Raw genomic sequence first — 14,688 nt, forward strand, 5'->3', positions numbered from 1 at the left:
TGCTGAACAGTACAGCCATTCACTGACACTGAATAAACAAGACAGTAAGTCTATAAGGCCATTAGTATCCCAATTTTTAATTTAACTAGACCCTTTTTTAATTTTGGCACAATGCTGCAAAAATACAACAGTGTTATACAAATGTTGCAGCATCAGCAAGAAAGCTTAGAGTTTGAGCAAAAGAGAATGTTAGCAACTCAGACTTTATGCATGCAAGCAAATAATTCTCACTTGCAAGAGGAAGGCAAAGTCTTTACATCTTGCTCTTTTCCATATCACCATAATGCCTAGAAGCCAAAGCACCAGAGACTGGGCACTGTACAAACTCATAAAAGGACAGTCCTAAAACTATATTCTACAGCTCTAAGACTTCAACAACTGCATGAGAAATCCAATGGCATGGTAGAGATAAAGGATGAGTAAGAAATGTCCGTATTGAGAAATACATTGGTTTTCAGTCTATGTTGCTTTAATCTGAACCCCTACATCACTGGATTTTATGTAATAAAACACGTCTCCTGATAACTTGCTGCAAAGTTTCTCCATTTCCACAAGATCTTCATAAAATATTTTTCTGCAAAATCAGAGAAGTAGAAGAGAAAATCTACTTAAGGAACAAGTATAACACATGTTCCAGATTATCTGAAGGATCAGGGTAAGAAATGACACTGAATGCATCTTAGTAAAAAATGTCGTATATATTCTGTGCAAATGTCAGAGATTTCTTTTGAAAAGAAATACATATTGGGACAATACACTATAGGGAGGCACTAAAGATCCCTGTTCAGGGTGGCTGTGTTAGTAGCAGCTTTTAGTGCAGGTGTTGGTGCTTTGTCCTAGTGACACCAGTGTCCTACCTGTGATGGTGACAGTATTAGATATATCCAGTCCTACAGACTCCACTCATATAAGCAAATCCCATTGCACTGGCTGGTCACACTCCTGTATATAACTCACAAAAGAAAAGGTATACAACTGAGAGCAGTTTTTGAGCCCCTCTAGAGTTGCCTTTAGTGAGAAGAGGAGGGAAGAAACTGCGAATTATTCATGATTTTCAGTTTATCCCTAATCCCTTAATTCTGTCGTTCTGAGGGTAGAGACTTTTGTTTAATGGCAGTGCCAGAAATAACAAGCTAGAATTGCATGTTTATGAAATGGGGTCTTAGTTACTTATTAGGATCAACTGGGCTTGAATTAATGTTGGCTCACATTCAAGAGCACTGAGTAGACTGAATAAGCATCACAGTTTTAAAACTCATTAATGGTTGTTTGTTGTATATATTTAACATACTAGAAACATCCAAGCACGTTAGACCATAGTTTTCTTATAGACACACAGATGTAGGAAAATATGGGTAATATAGCACTATATTCTTTGGATCTGTAGTTCTACTTACACCGGTGGTTGACAGATGAAAGTAATCCTAAACTTAACAGGGCATCTTTCACTACCAGATTTAAGTTGGGTTGGGGTGGATAGACACATCACATTGCTATCATCTGTGCTTTTATCTCAGAAGGCAGTTGACTATTTTACAGGTGATAAGCCAAAACAGGGCAGAAGTAGAGTTTATGTAAAAGTGAGGGTGTAATATAAGTGGAAGAGAATCCAGGCCAGGTAAAAAGAGTAGTTGACACCATGGATAGCATGAGGCTTTGAAAAACTTAATGCTGAAAGCCACCAAATATGGGAAAATTAGTCCACATTTTGAACTGATAAAAATTTCACACAAGATACTTGCTCCAGATGGCAAATAAATGATCTGAAGCACAGGGAGGACAATTCACACAGTTTTAATGCACATCCCACAGGACTTCTTGTAATACTAGCTTATTCTTTCTCTTTTTTACTGTATAAAAGCCCATAATGCTTAAGTTTGCATGAGGTCACAGCTGCATTTTTGAAGATTTGACCATGCAAGGATATTCACGTAGAGGGTAATATGTCAGGAATCACTGAGCACAAGAAATAAAGGAAGTGTGATTACACTAGCTTTCTGTTTCAAATCAGGAGCAAGCTTTTGAAGAAAATGTCCTCATCATCTTACCATGCTTTGGTTTGCACTTCAAACAGCCTTAGGGCTCACAAGATGGATTATGAAACTAAATTGGAAGACCCACTCCAGCAGCACACCTACTGCACTCCAACAAGTTACAGATATGCAACCTACAGGACCAGTTTAGGAACAGTTCAAGGTAGAGCATCTGAAATGCATTTCACGTGGACATCAGCTCCTTGGTACCAACTGTTCCATTCACACAAGGAGAAGGTAGAAGCAGAGGGAAAGGAAACAAAGCATGACCTGTCAAGCAGCTCCTCTACTCTAAGGCCAGTCCTGAAATCCTGACACTTGAACCAAGCACCTCCTGAGCTGATTTCATCCCTGTTGAAGGACAGTATGTTACCAAACCAGACCCAAACTAAAAAAATCACTTTCAAATTAAGGTCCCAAGGCAAAAACTTTCATCTGAAAATAAAAGCAAAACAAACTCACAGGTTTAACTGAAAGTGATGGCAGTAACAATAACACATGGCAATAATAATAAACATTACAGGATCTGATTTTTCATCAAAAGATTGGAAACTTTGACTAAAATGATTAACCTTGTCTGAGAACAAAGTTTTTCTAATTTTTTTAAAAAAAAATTAGGAAAAAGAAATCCCTGTCTGTCATACACAATCACAAAGTAATGGTGAGTCAGACCAGACTTACCTCAAGCTGAGATTTGTGGTTCTCCCCACTGTTCCTCTGCCTGCTTCAGAACTATCACCTGAAGATAGCAGCTGCAGAACAAAGGTATTGAGAAGGGTGGGGAAAACAGGAGAATCACACATCAAATTATAAATATGAAAGAACATAGTATTTTTTAAACTAAAGTGTGTTTAGCAGAGGAAGGAAAAAAAATGTTACTGAATAATCTGAAAAAAGTAAATTGGGTTGTTTTATGCTGCCAAAGAAAATAAACCCAGCATCATTCAAGTTTCTCAGCATGTGCATGCAGAAGATTGCATGGAACACAAACACTAATACTAAAAAAAGGCAAACATCACCTTCCTGAAAATCATTTAGAGACCTAAGGCTTTTTGGAATCAGAGTGGATGACATCTCCATTCTGCAACATCTGAGTAAAGCAGCAGATTTCTTGTGGTTAAAGGGTTTCAGAAAAGATTCGTCAGACCTAGCATCATTTTGCAATCCCACATAATGTTGATTTCTTCATAAGCTCATCTTGATTCCCTCGTGGTTCTGGCAGCAATAAATCACAGCAGTTTAAAAGGAGGTCATGTACACATTTTCATATTTCATACACGATCCTGTTGCACAAAACAAATGATCTGGGGCACTTTGCTTGAGGGTTGTAAAGTCATCAGTTTGCTTTGGATTGACTTTAATATGTCTCTGTGGAATACTCTCATTCTTTTCTCCTTCAGAAGGACTCTGTACACTCATTTGTTCCCTAACTACTTTCAGGAAGGCCCTAAACTCATCCAAGATTTAACAGACCACAAAGCTTTCTCTTACAGGCAATTGGAGTACACAGGATCATGCAGTCCACCTCACTCCTGACTCCGAAGTGGGATCTCAAACCCTCATTTAGGCACCTTGGCTCCCTGAATAGTTTGTGAGGAGGCAAAAGCACCTGAAAGTAAGACAGAAAACCCACACACACCTAGAACCTGCACCTCACTGGGAACCTCCGATTTCCAGTACTGCCCCTCCGGAGCCACCATCCAGCTGCTTCACCATGCTACAGCCCAGCAAATCCAGCTCTCAGTCACCTCCTCAGGGCATACCCGCGCTCTTTCCCTCAGGTGCTCAAGAAGACTGCTCTGGTTCTTATTATTTATTTTATAAGCCCAGCATAACCCAGAGCACAAGGGAACATGGTACACAGGGACCCACATAATCAAAAAGTGACCAGGTTATGCTAAGCAGGGCTGGTGTTGGACTAGAGTTCGTAATTTCAGCTGGGTGAGACCTGGTTCCATGCTAAGACAGTCTGATGCTTTTGCACCCTTTGTGCCCTGGGGGGAATGTCTGGTTTCTTGGTTTCTGGTTTTCCCATCAACCATGGTACATGAGCACTTTGTTAGGGATTGCTGTGCGTGGTATTGCGTGCATGGTAATAATGTCTGGTATCATGAGGCTACTACACAAGATCACTTCAGGACAGACCCTAAAGCTGAGCATATCTGTCCCTGACATCTTTTCATTCCTTTTTGAGTTTAGTTTTAACTTTGCATCTCTAGGTTTTGTAATTGCTAATCAGAGCATATTATGTTGAGTCTCTCATTCACTAATAATTTCACACAATCTCTTACAATTGTTACTGGGTCTGTTTGGAAATATGGTTGCATTTAGTGATCTTATTTATAAGTATCAACTTCTGCCTAATACAAAATGCAAACCAAATTGCTGTGTATGAGGAGCTTATTCTGTATTATCATAGAAACACATCTGCTTATATTTTCATTACATTTTTAGACCTACATGAAAATCAAACCCAAGACAATGTAGAAAATGAGCACCAGTACCTAGAACAGGTCTTATTTTAAAACAGAGATAGAGATTTCATACTTTACACACCCTTTTTTATACCAGACCAAAACACTATACATGTTACTAACTTGAGCTACAACTTTTATTGCGGTTGAAATCTTGACCCTTCCTCCCAGAAACACTGTCATGGTCCCTGCTATAAACCCCAGAGCTAGTGACAGCTATAGATTAGCAAGAGATTAGAGGCCAAGGGGATTGCTCCAGACCCCATTTTCATGCTCCAGAGAAAAGTTATTGTATTATTTCTGCTACTGCTGCCTGCTGTCTCCTTGCTTCACACATGGTCGAGAACCCTCCCTGCTCCCAGTCTCTCACGCCTCCAGCCAGGCAACAACTTGTAATAAAAAGCTGATGCCAAAAATTGGAATCATAACTGTATATTGAAATGCTCCTCTGAAGTGCTTACATCCCCAACACCATATGGACCTAGCAAAGGATCTCAGAGAGGGAGAGAGGGGAGGAGAGAGAGACGAGAGCTTCTAGCTGAGAAGCACGCGGACTCATGCTAGCAGCAGCACAGCAAGCTGCTGGAACTGATTTACCACTAAAGCTATTAACCAATAACTGACTTCTTCCAATTATTTGCTTCACAAACAATAATCAGGTTAAAATTAGTAATCTGAATATAAAACTTTTCTTAAAGGAAAGGGAGTGCTGTCCTGTGGGGGTAGGGGAAGAGGGAACACTCAGAAAAGGAAGACATGAAAAAGCATCCTGGAGGTAGGAAATGTGTTTCGTATCAAGGCAGAGCTGCAGGACACCACACAGCACACTTTTAGCTCCCTCTCTCACCTCAGGGACTGCCAAATGCCACTGTGGTGACAGCAGGGATGAGCCAGGAGCCAGAGCAGAGAGTATGAGGCCCAGGGACGTGTGTGCATGAAGGAGAGAAAATGATAGTGAGAGATGGAGATTTAATGGCAGAGATTAAAGTCTCAAATATATAATCCAGTTTTGTATGATTTTCCTACTCTATTCTCAGTTTGCAATTACAGACCAAAACCAAAAACCTAGCCTTTTATTCACACGCTTACTTTCTTAGATCTAACCATTGCACTGCAAATATCTACCAAACAGCCACGTCTGTTCTAAGAAATACAGCATCATTGAGAGTCGACAGATCAAGAAACACGTACACAGGTAAGAGACAGCATTTCCAAAAGCAGGGAGGATCCTGATTCTGGGGTGACCATCTTGTTTATCACAAACCAGAGACTTCTTTTAAAGTTTTGATTTTGGTGACTGTAGCCAAATACAAGAAAGAAAACTGGAGCCCAAACACAAATGTCTGGCTCCTATTCTTTTCTTAGACCACCATGCTGGATTACCACCACTGCTAAAAGCACTTCCACTGCAAATTGGCAGCTGGGCCCCTTGACAAAACATGAAGATATGTTGATGGACCTTGAGTCAAAAACACTGAAGTATTCACTCCATTTAATATAGAAAAGCATCTAAATCTTTTAAGTCAAAAATTCTACTGGGAAATAAGCAATAGGCATTGCTGTGTTCCAAATGTCAGGACTTCCATCCCTCTCCTATAAATCGCAGGCAGGGCTCAAGCACGAGGGGGGGAATTCCCAGCACAATCCTGCACGCCGTGTGGACCAGAATTCTGGAAAAGGACAACACTGAGCAACTGCATTATCAGTATGATTTTCCAGTCTTTTCACATGCCCAAAGAGGGGAAAAAAAAAAAAGCCCACACCTGGACAGGAAGTGATTTTACTTAGCATGGTGGAAATTAAGGTGCAAATTATGGGAAATACTTGTACAGGAAGACTTCAGCTTCCTCACACTTAGAAGTGTCACTGACTAGGAAACAATAATACTAGCTGTTCAGAGATTGTACCACCCTTTCTGATAACTTTGTGCAGAGTGAGATGTTTCTTCCAGTCTGCAAAATCCTGTATAATTTTGAAGCGTATTAGAGGTGAAGGAAGTGAGGACCACTGGCTATAAAACACAAAGGTCAAGATACAATCCCTGCCCTGGGAAGTCCCTACACTGCAGATTAGCAGCTGTTTCGACAGTTTAGCAATGAAAGTATCACTCTAATATTGCTGTGGTTTTACACTCCTCCCAGTACACCCACTGCAGAGCACTGCATCCTCAGCTAGAAAGGAGGGTGTTGGCATTTTTCTCAGCAGTTCTTGAATTTTTGCTCCATATATTTTTGCTTTTAGGTATATTTTCTTCCTTTTTCTGCAAGTAAAAAACTTCCAGTCAGTAAACAACAAGAATTTCACAGCCATTATTTTAAAAAGCACATAGGAAATTAGGCTGTAGATGCCATATTTAAGTAATTCCTGACAAAAGCAAGTTCTAATAAGATTTCCTGATGTGCTAAAAGACAAGATAGGAAGTACCAGGACAGCCAGGCTCACCTAAACTGATCTCAGACAAGAGACTTTCACATAAGGCTTCTTGCCTACATTGTCACCACTTCCTGCTCTTCTTTGTTCCATAAGATAGGATACTTCATTAGATTTGCAACCTCGCGCTCATTCCCATGGCAACTCATGGCACAACAAAACATAAGACGTTAATCACCATTCTCAGACTTCATCAGGAGAGAAGAAACTGAGCTGTGAGCTGACAGAATTGCATGACTCACAAATAATTATGTAAGTGCAACAAGGGAAAGTAAAAGTGTTACAGCATGCTACAGTGCCCTAGGGATAATGGAGATCCGAACCATGCTGCATAGATCCCCGTCCGGATCTGGATCTTCGTTTCCCCACTGCTTGGCAATATTAAGAGTCAGTGCTTTAACTTGTGGCATTCAGACTCAGAAAGGGATGAATCTTAGCTCCACAAAGATAGCGTTATAGTCACGTTCCCTGGCCTATTCCTGCTCAGGGCAGAATCAGACCTAAGTCACAATGAGGTCCAGGGTCAACGACCCAGAGTTCAACTGGCCCAATTATTTCTCCTAATTGCATCTCTAGTGGAAACGTTTCCTTATCTGAAGCCTCAGTTGAAAGATCCTCTTTTGAGGGCATGTGAGAGAGACTGTTTATACTTATGCTTCACTCCTTTGAATGTTTTCATTTCCACTGATAATCCTGTTTTATTGCCTGGCTTTTCTCTCTCTGTCTGAGATAAAGCTACATCAGTGCTAGAATCTTACTGCTGACGGTGACCTGCTTTCAGGGAGACTTCTCTGTAAAACATTTTCAGAATAAAAGATATTGCAAGACTCACATCTAAGTATTCCTGCAAGTATTCAATTTTGTAAGCTTGCACCCAATACTCTGGTTTCAAAAGAAAGTCATAACCATTCCTTGGATGGCAAAATAAATATTAACAACACAAGGACAAAAACAGAGGAACAATGTATATTTAAATAAACTAAAAAGGTTTAGACAGTGAGCATTTGAATCAATTTTATACCTATATCTCAAGCTGAGGCTAAGAGTTTGATCTCTGGGAAAGGCCCCAAAGCTATCTTTGATCATAAGAAGTTCCCTATGCTGTATCCTTCAAGTAAGTATAATTCCCCTGGTTCAGATCTCCTTGGACCTTGTGTAAAGAAACTAATCTTTGATTTGCTGTGTAAACACAGTTGCACATACCAGGTTAAGTATGTCTAGGAGGCATTCCTGCATCCTGCTGGCATGGGCATTTCTCCTAAGCCTCTAGAGGATTTGTTCATTAATATCTTTCTCCTGCTTAGTACTCCATTGCATTGGTTTCATTAGGCCGGGGGAACAAACAAATTTTTCCAATAGGATGCTCCTAGAAGATGGATGCGTTTAGATTGGTTTTATTCAAGCATACTCTCCAGGAGATGGTATTTTAGAAAGACTGAGTGCAATGTGAAGTAAGGTGTGCAATATATGTCAGACTGGAAGACCCCATTCACAGGGACTGATGAAAATCATTCCTTAAGCTACAGCTTTCATAGCTTCCTTTCTATGAACTTCATGCCTGCATGGATCCACACAAAAAAAAGAAAACAGAAAGCTAGCCAAATTTCAAAAAATCTGGAAATCCCACAAAACTACTAAATCCCACAAAATTACTAAATCCCACAGAGTTCCTGTTCAAAAGTATAAATTAACCAGAATTTGTTTGAGAGTCCTGTCAAAAATCTGTGAACAAGCCCAGTCTGAACTTTGCAACAGAGATCTCATGTGACTGAAGGACCTGAAAGCAATCCTTACGGTTCTGAAGGGATCTCAACATGCAGCTGCTCCCACAGAGAAAAGCTGATGAGAGCAGCATACCCCTGCAGAATGCCAAGATCTGTGGAAAACCCAGGAGCTCAAACTGAGCACTGATGGTTTTCAAATTCCTCTGAAAATAAAATGAGCTCTTCCGATTTTCCCCTGCAGTGGCAGCAGCTCCAAAGGCATAAATGATTGCTGCTGTGGTAACACAGTCATAGTGATTCCATAAACATTAGAAGTATGCCTTGGGAAGACATTTGGGAAGTAAGTTTTAGATTTATCCCTTGTAACTCTAAGCACCACCAGAAAGTGAGCCAGATCTACCAACGCGGTCACTAGCCCTCCTTCCACAAACTGGACAGGGCACCAAAGGCTCCCAATGGTGGTGCTCACCTAGGTGCCAAAGGCAGGTGACAGGAACAGAAGGCATCACGTTTCCAAACCTCAACAATGAAGCACACTGCTTCTTCAGACTTGCTACCAAATCACTCATCTACAGGTTCAACAAAGGACATTTAGTTATGCATTTTTCTAGCCATTAATTTTCTTGCACCTGGAAAGATACTGTTAATACAGGCCCTATGTTTTCACCACACCTGTTTGTTAATGTCTGCAAGAGCACTGTCGTCCCTGATGCAGTCTCAAAAAGAGAGAAGGTATGAGAGCTAGGTCAGGGTAGCACTTCTGGGTGTTTTCAAGCTGAAGAACCCCCAGGGAACATATCACGGCTTCCTTACATGTAATACATGAGTACAAATTTGACCCAGTGTTAACTGTGGTGGATGATGGGGTATGTGTGGATAGTTTGACAAAGTAGATGGAAATCTTGATGCCATTCTTCACTCTGCTGTGCATTTCTTACATTAACTTCTACTAGTAAAATCTTGCAGCAAGAAAAAATCAGCCAGTGCTTTGTCTTTGACATCAGAAAGGCTGTGATGTTATCTTTGTAGTATAGAAAATTCTTTTCTATAGAATAGAGATTATAAACTGCTCCCCTGTTTCCCAGAGGTCTCCATAGATAAACATCAAGAACTCAGATGCTGTGACTACAAGGTCACACAAGGAATAAGTTACTACATTTACGTCTAAAAACTTGACAGAATGAACACTACATATTCATGTATGTGTTTATTTAATGAGCTTTCTTTTATTTTTATTGCTTTGCTTACTACAGCTCAGTAATTTTGTTTCTAGTGTTTTTTCGCAAGTTATCTCTGTCTGACATGAAAGATGTAATTAGAGACAATGTCAGGTTGGAAACAGTCATCTGCTTTCTAGCTAAATCTTCCTACAAAGGCAGCCACTGCCAACTGGGATGTATAGCAGCTGACTGTAATGGTGCGTACAATGTTTAATTGTGCATATATGATACACGTTATTTAACTTTCTCTTTGTTTAATGCAGCACATAGAAATTCTCAGGAGGCTGAGGAGGGTCATATCCATGGCTGAATGAGAAAAGAACATTAGAATTATCATTACAGGCCTTCCTCCCTTTGACTTAACTGGATGAACCCTAGAAGTTTTAGAGTTCAGGTTCAGTTCAGATAAACATCCAAAAGTTCACAGGTTTACCCAAACTATCTGAATCTCTAGAGCCCCAAAATGAGCTGGAAACCTCCAGAACTGCCTTTCTTGAGGGATTTCCTGCACTTCCACTTCTGGACAAAAATGAGAAGTGGAAAAAAAAAAAAAGTAAAAATACTCTTAACGTGAATTAAGTATTGCAGACCCTCAGCACAACTCATTTAAGTTACACTCTAAAAATCAGTCTGCTCACATAGATTTCTTATCAAGTGTTTTGGTGATTATTTTTTTTTAATATCAGCTTTTATGTCTGAATGAGACCACGTTAACTTTTTCACCTGACTTCTCTCAGTCTATCCTACTCATTTTTATCAGCAGATTTTTGTGAGTGGAAGCCAGAACAGATGGTAAAAGGGGTTCTGTTCTCCTACACATTTACAGTACATCTACACAGCATATTTAGGTCTTGCAGAGAATATCTCTTCATCTAAACTATTTATTAAAGCAGTGGCTAAGAGGTAAAGAGAAGAGGCAGGGAGTACAGTGAAGTAGTTTACAAAGTGCTGACACTCACAACAGATAGACCTCTCATTGGCATAGGAGCTGCTGTTTTCCCTCTTTGACACCGATATGGAAAAAAATCAGCAGCCACGCTATCAGCAAGAACGTGACCCTCTGATCAGCAGTTGTTCACTTTCCCAGAGCAGATTCACGTCTACCAAATTAACTGTGGCCATTCATTTTCTCTGTTGTAAAAATGTGTTTTCAATCACCTTTGGGACGAAGACAGATGCTCTGTACCAAATGAAGAGCACGTTGCCTTGTAGTACTTTCCATCATCCCCTTCACTTGTAAAGCCAGAAAGGAACATGGGCACCCTTGCCACAAGCGCTGTTCTCCCAGCACACCGTGCAGGGCCCACCTCCTCACAAAACACCCTCCGGAAACACCCTCCCCATTCATCCGGCGATGTGTTCTGCCATTTGTACCGGGCTGACAAGCAGTTGCTTCTTATGCTACTAAGTAGGAAAAAAAGCGTATTTCATAACCTGGTACTGCCATACGGAGCCAAACAAAGGTCTATGTAGTCTGGTCTAATAACAGCTATAAGAAAAGGGGTATATACAGAGCAATCCTTTCCCTGCTGTATCCATTCAGCTACCAGCTTAGAGACTACCTGAATTGAGAGTTCTCACCTGCACCACCATGTTTATTAGAGACTCATGAACGCATCCTCATTTAATTTGCCTAATCCTTTTCTGAACCTGCTTATGCTTTTGTCCAAGACAACATGCTGTGGCAATGAGGTCCATGACTTCATCGCCCTTCCTTTTGCTTGTTTAAAATCAGCTATGAGAATTTCAGTGAGTGTTTGTAGTTCTGTTTAGTTAGAAAATTAATAGAGAAATAGCTCCTTATTCACTTTCTCTATCCTTCATTCACCTTGCTGCTTTTAAATATAATGATCATCTTTCCCCCACAGTCACTCTTTTACAGCACAGGAAGTCCATCAAGCTCTTTGTCATGTAGAATTCATTCCATAGCATCCTTATGATCTATTTCTCCGTTTCTTCTTAAAATCTTTAGGATTTTTAAATTACAATATTTCCAGAGTTTCACATAGAAGACTAGGTGTGAATGCTCTGTGGCATGATGCTCTATACTTTGATTTCTATTCCCTTCCTACCAACTCCTAGCATTCTAGCTGGCTCTGCCATTGTTTTGAAGTGATGTTGTCAGAGCTAGCCGTAATGACACCTCAGGTGCTTCCCCCAGATGGGAATAGCTATTTCCTGCTACTCATGGCATATATAGAATTTAAGCTACTTTCTTCACTCTTCGTTTATTAAGGTTAGAAAATAATCTGAGAAACAAGATTCAGCCACTCAGCATCCTAATAGCATCTGCAGTTCCCCGGGATTGATTTGAGTTCAGATGTTCCTGAATAGTTTTGTGTCATTAGCAAATCCTGTCCTTTTACTGCTTATCCCCATTTTTAGATCAGGAATAATCTGAGTAACATGGAACAGATTTTTGTCAGTAACTTCCCCCTCCTGTGATTGCCAGTCCTTCAATTACATCATTGTGATGTTCTAGCTAATTGGGGAAGTGTTTTCTACATGACTTTCACCCATTTCTTGGAGGCTTGCCAAATCCATCCTCATAAAAGCATGAAATACCTCTTAACTGACATGGGTTATGAGTTAGTAAAGCAACACGTCTCTCTCTCACCTCCTTGCTAGGTCTCCGTCAATGCTATGATACATGTTATCTCCTTAAGAAAAAAACTGACATAGGAAGCTTAGCTTCCTGTCTCTTTTATATTTTTCTTGTTTGGCTTTTTGATTTCCAGGTTTTTTTCACACCAGTTCAGTGTTGATCCAGGATTTGCCTCCTATCACCGTTGGCTCAAATGCCTGAAATTATCCAATATCCCAGCAATGTTCTCAGGTTTTTAGTTCCATCCATCCTCCTGCATGCCAAACCCAGAAAATCCTCCAGAAAAACCTGCTAGTCAATCTGGCAGCTGAAACTCATGTTTGCTGCACCTTTCCAGAGAAATGTGTCTCATGGGGCCTGTTCAGCCACTGATGAAAGGCAGGCTTAAGCATGAAACCCCCTGCGGCTCCAGCAGCAGTTCGGTGTCGCTGTCCCGGTGTGTTGGCGCTGGGGGAAGAGGAGGGGCACACCACACATGTATAACCAGGCACACACAGTACATCTTCTCACCAGATGGTGCATCAGACCTGTTGCAGTTTAACTTTTAATTAAACTAAGAACTGAGGGCCACATTCAGTCACAGCATCAGTTTCCTCCAAACCAGATGTCTGCAAGATACCACAAAAATTGTATTCATGTGAGCCCAAACCCAGGCTGTGGGTGGCCACTGCCCAAGCCTCATATACCATCTCTGTCAGGGCAAGAAGGCTTCTCCAACAGCGAACTGACAGACCCTTTGTTCTGGGCCACAGTGCCCTGAAAGCCTCCTCTATCCTGCATGGCACACATGAAACCAAAACTCCTGCAGCGTGCCACTGTTGCTAACTGGGCATAGAAAACGGCCTGGAACAGAGCAGGACACGCTCCATAAGGTTTACCCAAAGCTTCCCAAAGCAGCATACTTCTTGCCAAGGCACCCAGTAACTGCACAGTGCAAGCATAGTTACTTTAATTTTTTCTAGCAGCTGAGCACACTGATCAAGATGCCCTCTGTGCCGAAATCCCAGATGTGCACTGTAGTCCTGGCTAAGAGAAACTGGCAGGAGGTGTCTCAGTTGATAAGCTATTAGTGCCTGTTAGACATTTGGTAAACATGGATAAATCTATGAAGCCTTCAAAAGGCCCTGGATAACATTTTCAGTAGGCAGAGAGTAAGAAAATTTAAAAAGATCCAGACCAAGTTACATGGCAGCCCTACATCTTTCCTGGAGCCCTGCCTCTAGATCTTGTGTGCCATATGATGATTTTAGAAAAGTGAGGTCCATAAGGCTCCAAAGAAACAATAACGATTTAATTTATGCGGGCAAAATCTGAAGCCAGTAGCCTACCTGTAATGTCAGTTGTCAGGCAATGGTAACAGGCTAGTACAGATTTTTATATCCTGGGCATTGACTCAGTGTCAAATATTTAATGAAAAAAAAATAAGAAAAATAAAAAGTAGCTGATCCAAGGACTGGCAATGACTGTACTCAAGGATCCAATCCCCCTCTTGCCTCCAGTCCCCTCCCCATGCTTCACCCTAAGTTTCCCCTCCCTCTCTGCCTTTCTCGCTTGGAAGATGTTATTGTTTAGCATGGCACATTCCCAAGCTGCTAGACCAGGACAGTAAAATTATTCACTGACTTTACTGTACTCTTCTACCAGACACTCATTTTTTAAGCTTTCAGCCCTCCTTCCCTCCACCCCCACCTCCTCCATTCCCCAATGAAATTCACTTTTTCCCTTCTCTCCCTCCCTTTCTGCTAGGCAGAGCCTGGAAAAAAGAAATCAAGGCCAAACTCAACAAAACTACTGCTGCGTAATAGCAGTCCTTTTTCACACACAGATGGTCAGTCAGAAGAATGAGCGCTTTATAAGACAGACATCATGCTGGTCTTTACAATCCTGTTCTCCTGGACCTCGGCAGGAGTTTTTCATCACCAAAGTGGATAATAACTCTGTCAGACACCTCATACACACAGGTATTAATAAAAAAAGAAAATACTGTAGTGACTGATTTTACAAGAACCTGGGAATCTTAATGTGATAGTTAAAAATGCGCACGATGATTACGCACAACCAATAGCTATGTCAACAGGGGTTTATAGCAGGTTGCTAATAAGCAGGGAATGCGCTTATGTATACATCGATGGTTTTGCACTTTATTGACAACATTTCCGCGGCCAAAGTCCATTTACTGTTGCATAGTCATAAACATGCACA

Source organism: Falco naumanni, chromosome 12 (assembly GCF_017639655.2).
Source record: "Falco naumanni isolate bFalNau1 chromosome 12, bFalNau1.pat, whole genome shotgun sequence".
NCBI lineage: Eukaryota > Metazoa > Chordata > Aves > Falconiformes > Falconidae > Falco > Falco naumanni.